The sequence below is a fragment of the Trachypithecus francoisi genome, unplaced genomic scaffold (assembly GCF_009764315.1).
Source record: "Trachypithecus francoisi isolate TF-2019V2 unplaced genomic scaffold, Tfra_2.0 Lachesis_group0, whole genome shotgun sequence".
In the NCBI taxonomy this organism is placed as follows: Eukaryota; Metazoa; Chordata; class Mammalia; order Primates; family Cercopithecidae; genus Trachypithecus; species Trachypithecus francoisi.
In genome coordinates, this window is record NW_022681453.1 from 174,295,161 (window position 1) to 174,304,256 (window position 9,096).

Sequence of the window (9,096 nt, forward strand, 5' to 3'; positions counted from 1 at the left end):
GGTTCAAGTTTAAAGAGAGCTACAAACAGGGAGTCTAGGCCTTGAATAAACCAGCCTACAAGTATTTATTGAACACCAACCACAAAACCATCATTTTATAGGCACCATGGAAGACAAATGTCCTTGGCTCCAAGGTTATTATAAATATGGAGACAAGGCATTTAATAATAAATGAGAATCATTTATTCATTCAGCAAACATTTACTGAGTATCTGCTAGGCTGAAGACTGGCAAATATGAAAGAAAAATTATTTTGTATTTATTATATTATCTATCCTTTATGCCTTTTTGCTTGTCTAGAATATTTTATAACGATTTTAAGTGCTAGTTAAATTGTTCCAGTTTAGTGTTGGCTAATAACAACTGCTAATAATATTGATTTCAGGTTTGAGAGAATATAGCACTCAAGACAGAATTAACACTAATTGAAAATCATGCCTTTAATTGATCCTAAAGTAAAAAAAAAAAATCTGGTAACGGCTTTTGCTTTGAATTATGTGTACTTACTTTTCCTTTCAAACTGCCTTTAAACTCTTTATATCATTTATTCTGGGATGTAACTAAAATACTGCCTGATATTATTTCCTAAGACTTTACACATGTATATCTCAGTCTTTGAACACAGCCAAGAGAAGGCATCCTATCTTATGCCCCTTTATATTCCCATCATACAGCACCGTTTCCTAAAGATTAATAATGATCCATTCAAATATGAAAGAATCTTGTTATAAGTGCAACATAATTGGACAGGCGCTAGACTACAGGATTGCCACATTATGTCAGTCTTTTACTCAACAGAGTTATGTTTGTAAGAATACCGGTGATGCCTTATTCAAAAGAAAAACTGCGAAATAATGGCATTCCACTGTTTTAACGAGAAAGATGATGACAAAAAAAGGATTGCATTTATGGGTAAGTTCATGTACTCGTCCAGAACAAAAGCACCTAAATATGTTGATCAGCCAAACTCCCTGTGCAGTGTAAGGCTGTATAAATGTTAATCCCGAAGTAAAAGCTTTACCTCGTAGAAATTTAAAATCTAGTCTCGTACCTGCAGCCCGTCCCTCCCCAGGCGCTGCCGCCTGCGCCGGACTCGGAGCCGCCATGCCTAAGTGCCTCAAGTACGACAAGGAGGTGTACTTCGCCGAGAGGGTGACCTCTCTGGGCAAGGACTGGCATCGGCCCTGCCTGAAGTGCGAGAATGTGGGAAGACGCTGACCTCGGGGGGCCGCGCTGAGCAGGAAGGCAGGCCCTCCTGCCACCACTCTTGCTATGCCGCCATGTTTGAGCAGAAAGGCTTTGGTCGGGGTGGAGCCGACAGCCACGCTTTCAGGTAAACCGGGTCGTGGAGACCCCATCCTTGGCCGCTCGCTGGGCCACTGTCTAGGCAAATGCCAGGCCTCGCCCACAGATGTCCAGGGCTTCTTTGTAGCCCCTACTGCCCTCAATAAACATGAACACTTGGAAAAAAAAAAATGTAAAACCTAGAGCAAAGATAACAGGAACAAAAGACATTTAATTAAAAAGGAGGAAGATAAGAATTTTAGTGCACCCAGTTTAACTTTTTTGTGTTTAGGAAGACTATAAAGTGAATGTAGGTTGTATTTTTCCTCTCATGTTATTTATATGCCATTATTAGGTAGCTGAATTTCTATTTCAGCCATTACAAACTGTATCAGTTGCTTTTAACCTGTCTTGCCAAGCATATCTGATAACTCTTACCTACCTTCAGTTCTGAAAGTTCTTTTGCCCCATCAGACGCCTACTCCAGTCTTCAAGCCTTTCTCCATCCTCTTCACATCAACAGCTTCTAGCTTTATCTACTCTTTAACTTCCTTAACTTCCTGTTTCCACTTTTCCTTCTATTGAATTGACCTCTGACTCTCTATCAGCTCCATTCTGCGCCAGGTCTCCTGAGTGGTGCTGAAGAAAATGGCAAAAACCACCTGCTACTCAAAGAGCAACATATCAGCAACACCTGAGAGCTTGTAGGAACTGTAGAATTTCAGCCCTGCCCCAGGTCCACTGAATCAGAATCTACATTTTTACAAGATCACCAGATGATTCATATGCACATTAAAACTGACAAACATTAACAGAAAACACTGCTATAAAAATTATGGTCTCCAGTGGCAACTGAGTGGCAATTGACCTTAGTGCCTCTGAACACCCTAGGCAGGTCTCCCTGAGCAGCATGCTATTCCATTCCCCAGGGCTGCCATTTCCAACTTGACTCTCTCTTTGGAAGTTAATCCATTGCTTTACCCCTATCATTAGCAAATAATATTACCTTTTCCTTTGCTGTAAAAAAGAAAAGGAAGGGAAGGGAAGGGGAGGGGAGGGCTCAGGCAGAAAGTTCTCCCTTTGCTATCCTCACTTGCTTACCTCTGTGTCCACTCCTTCTCCACTCTCTTCAACAATGGGAGAAGTACCTTTGCCACAGATTGTGGTCAGTTTTTCATCTATATCCTCAAGTCCATCTCCCTCCACCTCCCAGTTTTCACTCCATCCACAGAAAAATTTAATCTGCCATTTTCATTTAAAGCTGTTTCTGCTACTGCTTCAACTAACTTCATCCTCTCATGTCCAGCTTCTACCCTCACCATCTCATCTCTGATTCATGTGTCACCTCTGCAGCCTGGCATCTCCCTTCACCATTCCGGGGACACTGCTCTAAGGAACCAGTCTCACTCTGCACCAATTGACACTGTTGGTCATTCTCTCATTTGGATCCTCTCTGTAGTTCACTTTAAGAATAACTCTCCCCTCTGGTTTTGTTTTTCAGTTTCTTGCTACTCTTCTGTCTCCTTCATGAATCTGTTTCCTCTACATGTACCTCAAGGTTGGTGTTCCCAGGAATGCATCTTCGGCTCTTCCCATTGCTCATTCCTTACTGCAGGATCTCATCCATTCTCATGTCATATGCTGATGACTCCCAATATATAGCCCAGACATCTCTGATAAACCTGTTCATAAACTTCTTGTGTGTTGCTCCACTTAGATATAACTGAAACAACTCCCATTCGGCATGTCCCAAACTGATTCCATTGCTCACTTAGTACCTGTTTATTGAGCACGTACCATGAGCCAATGCTAGGTACAAACTGATTTCATTGTTCACTTAATACCTGTTTATTGAGCATGTACCATGAGCCAATGCTAGGTAATGGGGATGCAGTAATAATTAAGCATACCCCTCTCCTAGCTTCTGTAGCTTACATGGAGGAGGGACATATAGACAATAAACAAATAGATATCAGGTGGTGATGAGGGTATGTGAAAAATAAAGGTAAGTAAGGGAGAGAGAAGGTGCTGGAGTCAGTGTTATTTTATTGGTGGTAGTCAAGAAAGGTCCCTTTAGGTTTGGAGGGGGAGCGGTGGCTCACACCTGTAATCCCAGCACCTGGGGAGGCCAAGGCGGGCAGATGGCTTGAGCTCAGGAGTTTGAGACCAGCCTGGGCAACATAGGGAGACCCCAGTCTCTACAAAAAAATACAAAAATTAACTGGGTGTGATGAAGCATGCCTGTGGTCCCAGTTACTCAGGAGGCTGAGGTGGGAGGACGACTTGAGCTGGGGAGAAGGAGGTTGCAGGGAGCCAAGACTGCATGATTGCATACCAGCCTAGAAGACAAAGCCAGATTCTTTCTCAAAAAAAGAAAAAAAAAAGAAAAGAAAAAAGAAAGGTCTCTCTTTGATAAGCTGGCCTATGAGTAGAGAGCTGAAAAAGGGAGGAACTAGCCATGGTGGGGAGAAAATTCCATATGAGGGAATAGCGAGTGCAAAAGCCCTGAGGCAGGATGAGGCAGGAGTGTGTTGGGGCGTCCCAGAAACAATAAGGCTGGAGCAATTTGAGTGAAAGACACAGTGATAGGAGGTGAGTCTTGGGAAGCAGCAGGGGTCAGGTAGGTGGGAGAGGGTTTAGTGGGTTCTGAGAAGGATTTTGCTTTTACAGTTAGTGGAATGGGAGCCACTGGGGTTTTGAGCAGGAGAATGACATGTTCCGACTTGATTCCTATCCACCAAACTTCACCTCCTTAGCCTTCTCCTTATGCTCTCCATCTCAGTGAAAGGCCCTTCCGTCATCTGACCCTTATAATTCTCATTCTCTTTCTTAAGGTTCAGAGAACCTCAGTACAATATTCCAGTTTTAAATATACCATTATTCTGCATAAGGGTCCTGGTTGCTAATAGCTCACAGTCTACAATGTTGTAACCTTAGCTTTTAAATTAATTTTCCACAGTCAACAAGTAATAAAAGTACTTCAAATTTAAGGGTTTTGTTTTGTTTTGTTTGAGACAATCTCTCTTTCGCCTAGGCTGGAATGCAGTGGTGCGATCTTAGCTCACTGCAACCTCCACTTCCCAGGTTCAAGTGATTCTCCTGCCTCAGCCTCCCAAGTAGCTGGGACTACAGTCACACACCACCATGCCTGGCTAATTTTTGTATTTGCAGTAGAGTCAGGGTTTTACCATATTGGTTAGGCTGGTCTCTAACTCCTGACCTCAGGTGATCCACCTGCCTCAAACTCCCAAAGTGCTAGAATTACAGGCATGATCTTTTTTTTTTTTAAAGAATATATAAGAATTATCTCATTACCTGCACATTCTGCACATGCATCCTGGAACTTTAAAAAAAAAAAAAAAAGTCTGCCTTTTGCCATTATCAGGGAAAAAAATAATTATCTCAGAATCAAAGTAACAAAGGTGTTAAAGTTAATGGGTCTTTCTGTGTTATGAAAACATATTTATCATAAAGTAATAAATTTCTGGGTGTTCTATTAGCAATATCAGGAAACTTTGATATGAAGTATAAAAGTTATTGTGCAGAACAGGAAACTGAAGCTGGGAAAGTAAGGTGACAGGTTCAGATCACACAGCTCATAGGAACATAAACTGTCTTCTGGCTTGTTGCTCTTTTCACTTTAATATATCCCTGAAGAAAAGCCAAACTTCAACAGGTGCACTTTTAGTTTTTGACAACCTTTGTTGAAGAAGTAAAAACCAAATCATCATTTCGTTCTTTGTATTTGAGATAATGGCAAGACATGTCAATTGCAGAGGCAGAAACCCTTGGAATTGAGCTCAGAAGTCCCTAAGTCTAAGCAGTCTTGGTACTCAGAGCCAAGTCACACCATGCCCAACAAGTTGAAGCCTTCTCAAACAGCTCAGCCTTTCAGGCAAGGTTTAATCATATCTAATTCTGTAGCTCTTTCCTAACTGAAGCATATGATTTTTACCTATTCAAATGCTATTTATTTTATATTGACCCCAAAGGAAATCAGTGGTCTTTTTGTGGCCCCCTTTTTCAAAAGGTATGCATTTAGAATAATGCTTTAAATACAAATTATTCACCTGGTGGAGGGCAGAGAAGGGGGGCATGTACATAAGCTTAGAAGGAGTATACAAGTGCCAGGGAGACTGGTTATTCAGGAAATTTAAAAGATATTCCAGTGGATATAAAGAAAACAGCACACACAGCCATTATTTAGTTAAACAACTCTCGTTATCTCAGGTGCATATCTGGCATCACTGATGCCTAATAAATTAACGAACATGTCCCATCCTGAAACCCTGAACTTCTGCACACAATGACTTAGATCATAAAATAACTGATGAAAGCATGAGACAATGCCAGCCTGAAACTTTCAGTGCACTTGGCTCTAATTAGATTTAGAAGAGGCAAAGGCCTCCATGTTCTTAGCTTTTGATTTCCTGGGGTTTTGTTCCCTCCAAAGTTCCTAGCGTCTTCACTATAGATGAAGATAAAGATTTGAGGGAGAAGTAGGTGAATTCTGTCTGGGACATCTAAGTAACTATCTTCATTAAATGAGAAAAGATGTCCCTAGAACTCAGGACATAGCCTGGACTGCAGATAAAAGTTTGCAACATGCCAGCAAAGGTCTACTAGGTTGTCCCATGGAGGTAGATGGCCCAGGAAGAGTGTGCAAAGTGGAAAGAGGCTGTAGAGCAGGACAGTCTCCTTGACTACGTGGTTTTTACCAGCAGCCTGGTAAATAGCAGGTAGTGCAGGGGAGAATGGACTGGTTGAGGAATAGGGATTGGTAGAGTGAGTGAGGCAGAAGCTGAAATTGTTCAACCCGGAGTCTAGACTGAACAGGAAAGAAAGCAATGCCATGAGCGAGTTGAGAGACTTGGAGAAATGGAAGAAGTCAAGAGATTGGTTATGGCTACTACACTTACTAGCTGTGTAATCTTGAGTCTGGCACTTAACATCTCTCTTAAATGTTACACATTCCATGTGTAACTACGCCAGGGTTTCAGCCTCTGCTTTCTGACATGACAAATAAGCTATCTGATAGATATATTAAGAGGATTCCTCAAAACACAGTTTCTTCATCCAAACAAGTAACTCTCTCCAAGGGTGAGAGACCATTTGAAAAGAGTGAGAGGAGGAAGGAAGGGAGAGGATATTCCAGAATATGAATAATCTCTCTATCTCTTCCTTGACAAAATAGGTTAAATGCAACTAAGTCCAACTTTGATGGACTCACATAAAACCATCAAGGTACATGGTTCCATTTACAACACAAGCCTTGCACAAAACCTAGGAGTTGCAGAATATACATTTCTGGCAGCAGCAATAAGCAGAGAGGCCCCCTACTCCCATAAACTCCACATTCTTTTTCCAGCTGCATGCCAGACCAACAATAACCAAACTATTACTACTCCCTCAGGAAAAGCAGGAATGTGAAAATAGAACAGAACTGAAATCTATTAAGATTCATATCCATAGGAGTTTTTTATGAGGCTAACAAAACACATTAGAAAAACTAAGACCAACTGTAGCGCAACCCCCAATCTTTAAATTGCTCAGAGGTTGAAAATTGCTTAGAGAAAAAGCCTTCCTTTTTCTCAACAACCTTGCCAGCATCTGTTGAGTTAATTAGAATTTCCTTTTGGGGGAAGAGAACACTGTTCAACAAAAACTGTTTGCTGTTTGGATTTTGGAAGAGGAACCTAGTAATCTATTAATATTATGCTTTGGAGAAAAGTAATAAAACCCATTCATGATCTGAATCCTTAAAATTTCAAAACCTTTTTTTATTTAATCAGGGGCTCTGTGCTTAACATGCTGTGAATACTGCAAATGGAGAGAAAAAGTTTTAAGCACTTCCTGTTCTTAAAAACTAAAACATCTATCCTAGACATGTTGTCTGTATGTTGTTTCAACCTCATGCTAGGGCTCTACAAAACCAGAGTGCAAAGTTGTTTTAAGTTTAGAGTTCGGGTGCAGGATGTGCAGGTTTGTTACACAGGTAAAGGTGTGTCATGGAGTTGGTTGTACAGATTAGTTCATCATCCAAGTATTACACATAGTATCCATTAGTTATTTTTTCTGCTTCCCTCCCTCCTCCCACCCTTTACCCTCCAATAGGACTCAGTGTGTGTCATTCCCCTCTATGTGTTCTTGTGTTCTCATCATTTAGCTCCCACTTATAAGTGAGAACATAAAGTATTTGGTTTTCTGTTCCTGCACTAGTTTTCTGAGGATAGTAGCTTCCAGCTCCATCCATGTTCCTGCAAACAACATGAGGACATGATCTCATTCTTTTTTATGGCTGTATAGTATTCCATGGTGTAAATGTACCCCATTTTCTTTACCCAGTCTCTCATTAGTGGGTGTTTGGGTTGATTCCATGTCTTTGCTATTATGAATAGTGCTGCAATGAACATATGCATGCATATATCTTAATAATGGAACAATTTATATTCAATTGGGTATATACCCAGTAATGGGATTGCTGGGTTGAATGGTATTTCTGTCTTTAGGTCTTTGAGGAATCACCACACTGGCTTCCACAGTGGTTGAACTAATTTACACTCCCAGCAACAGTGTAAAAGTGTTCCCTTTTCACCACAACCTTGCCAGCATCTGTATTTTTTTTTTATTTTTTAATGATACCCATTCTGACTGGTGTGAGACAGTATCTCATTGTGCTTTTGATTTGCATTTCTCTAGTGATCAGTGATGTTGAGCTTTTTTTCACACGATTGTTGGCTGCATGTATGTCTTCTTTTGAGAAGTCTCTGTTAATGTCCTTTGGCCACTTTTTAATGGGTCTTTTTTTTTTTTTCTAGTAAATGTGTTTAAGTTTCTAATGGATGCTGGATATTAGAACTTTGTCAGATGCATAGTTTGCAAAATTTTTCTCCCATTCTGTAGGTTGTTTACTCTGTTTATAGTTTATTTTGCTGTGCAGAAACTGTTTAGTTTAATTAGATTCCATTTGTCAATTTTCGCTTTCATTAAAATTGTTTTTGGCATCTTCGTCATAAAATCTTTGCCTGTGCCTATGTCCTGAATGGTATTGCCTAGGTTGTCTTTCAGGGTTTTTATAGTTTTGGGTTTTGCATTTAAGTCTTTAATTCATCTTGAGTTAATTTTTGTATATGGTGTAAAGAAGGGGTCCAGTTTCAATTTTCTGCATATGGCTAGCCAGTTATCCCAGCACCATTTATTGAATAGGGAGTCCTTTTCCCATTGCTCCTTTTTGTCAGGTTTGTTGAAGATCAGATAGTTGTAGGTGTGCTGTCTTATTTCTGGGTTCTCTATTCTGTTTCATTGATCTATGTGTCTATTCTTGTTCGAGTACTGTGCTGTTTCGGTTACTGTATCCCTGTAGTATTGTTTGAAGTTGGGTAGCACGTTGCCTCCAGCTTTGTTCTTTTTGCTTAGGATTGCCTTGGCTAGGCTGGGCATGGTGGCTCCCACCTGTAATCCCAACACTTTGGGAGGCTGAGGCAGCTGGATCACAAGATCAGGAGATCGAGACTATTCTGGCTAACACAATGAAACCCTGTCTCTACTAAAAATACAAAAAATTAGCCAGGCGTGGTGGCACATGCCTGTAGTCCCAGCTACTCGGGAGGCTGAGGCAGGAGAATCTCTTGAACCCAGGAGGCGGAGGTTGCAGTGAGCCGAGATTGCACCACTGCACTCCAGCCTGGGAGACAGAGCGAGACTCCGTCTCAAAAGAAAAAAAAAAGAAAGGATTGCCTTGGCTATTCGGGATCTTTTTTGTTCCACATGAATTTTAAAATAAATTTTTCTAATTCTGTGAAGTATATCAGT

General features: G+C 40.9%; 1 pseudogene; it reads left to right on the plus strand.

Moving 5' to 3' along the window:
* Positions 1-1,057: 1,057 nt before the first annotated feature.
* LOC117077778 lies at positions 1,058-1,337 on the plus strand (annotated as a pseudogene).
* The last annotated feature ends 7,759 nt before the right edge of the window (positions 1,338-9,096 follow it).